The sequence below is a fragment of the Buceros rhinoceros genome, unplaced genomic scaffold, assembly GCF_000710305.1.
Source record: "Buceros rhinoceros silvestris isolate BGI_N320 unplaced genomic scaffold, ASM71030v1 scaffold988, whole genome shotgun sequence".
Taxonomy (NCBI): Eukaryota; Metazoa; Chordata; class Aves; order Bucerotiformes; family Bucerotidae; genus Buceros; species Buceros rhinoceros.
The window spans coordinates 23,938-26,543 of NW_010426168.1; the positions used below are offsets into that span (position 1 = coordinate 23,938).

Consider the following 2,606-nt stretch of genomic DNA (forward strand, 5'->3'; position numbering starts at 1 on the left):
TTGGTTTTTGGTGTGCAGTGGTGTTACACACTCCGTCAGTTTGCTGGATTTTGGAGCCTTTGCAGGTTTTTCGAGCCATTTGTTTCCCCCTCTATAGACAAATCTCTTTGTTGAAGCTGAGTTAAACCCTTTAAACCCCATCAGATTCTCTGCCCTTCACCTCGGGCACCGCTGGCACTGCCTGACTCGATCACTTTGTATTTTCTCAGCACTGGGAGTGATCTGATCTCGTTTGGGCCATTGCACGCTACTAAAATACAAACAGGAATAAGGAACTGGCCCAGAGTGAGGTTACTGGGAGCACCTTTGTTAAGATCAACTGGCTCATAGCCCAGAGAGGAACACTCAGTGTTTTATGGCGTGATAACACAACTGAAGGGGTCAAGCATAAGCCGTGATTTAGGTGAGAGTAATTCTGATACATAGCAAGCCCCTCAGATGTCTTTTTTATAATGATCTGCTGGAGTTCACAGTCTTTGGAAACCTGATGCACATTGTTTGCTACTACAACATCTTTGACAGGATAAAGGAGGGGTTTTTTGATGGTCTGTGCTATTGCACTCAAAATGTGCCAAGTCCCGTCCTGGGGTCAGCCCAACCTCCGGCCATGCTCCAGGGTGGGGAAAGAGCAGCAGGAAACTGCCTGGAGAAAAGGCCTTGGGGGTGTGGTGACAGCAGCTGGAGAGGAGCCAGCACTGTGACCAGGTGGCCAAAAAGGCCAATGGCATCCTGGCTTGTCCCAGCACTGGTGTGGCCAGCAGGAGCAACGCAGGGATCGTCCCCCTGGACTGGGAGCACAGGGGAGGCCACCCCTCCACTCCTGTGTTCAGTTCAGGCCTCTCCCTGCCAGAAGGACCTTGAGGGTCTGGAGCGTGTCCAGAGAAGGGCAACAGAGCTGGTGCAGGGTCTGGAGCACAAGTGCACTGAGGGCTTGATCCTGGAGCAAAGGAGGCTCTAGGGAGACCTTCTGGCTCTTGACAACTCCCTGATGGGAGGTTGGAGCAATGAGGTGGGGGTCAACCTCTTCTCCCCAGGAACAAGCACCAGGACGAGAGGAGCCATCCTGCAGTTGTTGCAGGGGAGGTTGAGGTTGTCCCTGAGGAGGCATTTGTTGCCCGTTGGGGTTGTGCAGGCGTGTGCCAGGCTGCCCAGGGCAGTGGTGGAGTGCCCATGGCTGGAGGGGTTTGCCAGCGGTGTGGAGGTGGTGCTGAGGGCCAGGGGTTAGTGGGGCCCTGGCAGTGCTGGAGGAATGCTAAGACTGGAGGAGCTGGAAGGGCTTTTCCAACCACAACAATTCTGTGATTCTGTGAAATAAATTACAGTTTTAGGTGATTTTTAAAAGTAATTGAGAGGCAACTGATACACTGAAAGAAATGCTGTATAAGCTGGTTTCAAGAAGAATTTTCACTCTTCACCATAACGACATCATTGCTGTGTTACAGATGAAGAGGCTGGACTACGTTTGCTGTCTCATTCATTATGGATGATTAAACTTCCTGCAGTTTTGGAAGAATTGCTTCAAATACACAATTTTCAGAAACTGTCTGAAGATACAACATGTTTCCCCAAGCCTGTTTATATTTCTTGTGCTCTGGGGTCAGTTTTCCTGTTGCCTTTCTTAAAAAGGCAAATCCTCATGCTCAAGGTATAAATGAGCAATAACTCAGTAAGCTGCTACAAATCAGACATACTCGATCGTGTTTTCAGAGAGAATTAGAATTCAGGAGAAAAGAGAATTATTTTGAATTAAATCAGATTCATCCTCATCAGTCTGGATCATTCCAAGGTCTTGGAAAAATTCAAAGCCACGTGCTGAGTCCTCGGAAAGGAGGAAACAATTGGTGGTAGCTGAGTTGCAGTTGGCTGCAAAGCCTGACCTTGTTTCCCCTTGGTTAAGTCTCATTTTTGCTGGCAGATTTTGTCAGCTACAAATCCACCATCTAAAGAGCTCTGTAAGCTGTAAAATGCTATGACAGCTTTACCAGCCATGATCTGCTGCAGCAAATTCATCTCACTGATGAGAACAGGATTTAGAGGGTCCAAGCCTGGAGGAAGGGTCATGTACAGAAGGAAGAGGCCCTGAGCATCAATGCTCTCTTTGGGGCTTCTACAGCTTTCATTCAACAACCTCTAATCCATAACATCCACCAGCACCTGGGGAACATCGACGTCCATCCCTTCACTTTACCTTGCCTTCCTCTGATGATATACCACCCACCTCAGTGCAATCATACCCAGTTCACTGGATAATTCCCTATCTGTTTTCTCACAAACCTTTTCCCAGGTTATTTCAGGGTGAATGAGGAAGAAAATGTTTATGGTTCCAGCCCAGAAGGAGCCTGTGAAAGCTTCACTGGAGCATTGCAGAGCAGTTGTCACCCTTGTGATTTGGCTTGGCAACCACAAAGGTCCAGTGTGTGCATGGATTAAAAATGGTATTTCCTGAAGCTACTTAAAACAATATCAACAGAGCCCGGGACATGAATCACAGCATCACCAGATCATTTTGGTTGGAAAAGCCCTTGCAGCTCCTCAAGTCCCCCCATTCCCCCAGCACTGCCAGGGCCCCACTAACCCCTGGCCCTCAGCACCACCTCCACAACGCT

The 2,606-nt window shown here is 48.7% G+C and overlaps 1 protein-coding gene across 1 annotated transcript in view; it reads left to right on the top strand.

The window, feature by feature from the left end:
* C2CD3 (C2 calcium-dependent domain containing 3) overlaps nt 1-2,606 on the top strand; it is a gene marked incomplete at its 3' end in the record, with an annotated part of 34,533 nt that overhangs the window by 23,930 nt on the left and 7,997 nt on the right. The gene's annotated exons all lie outside the window — the stretch shown is intronic.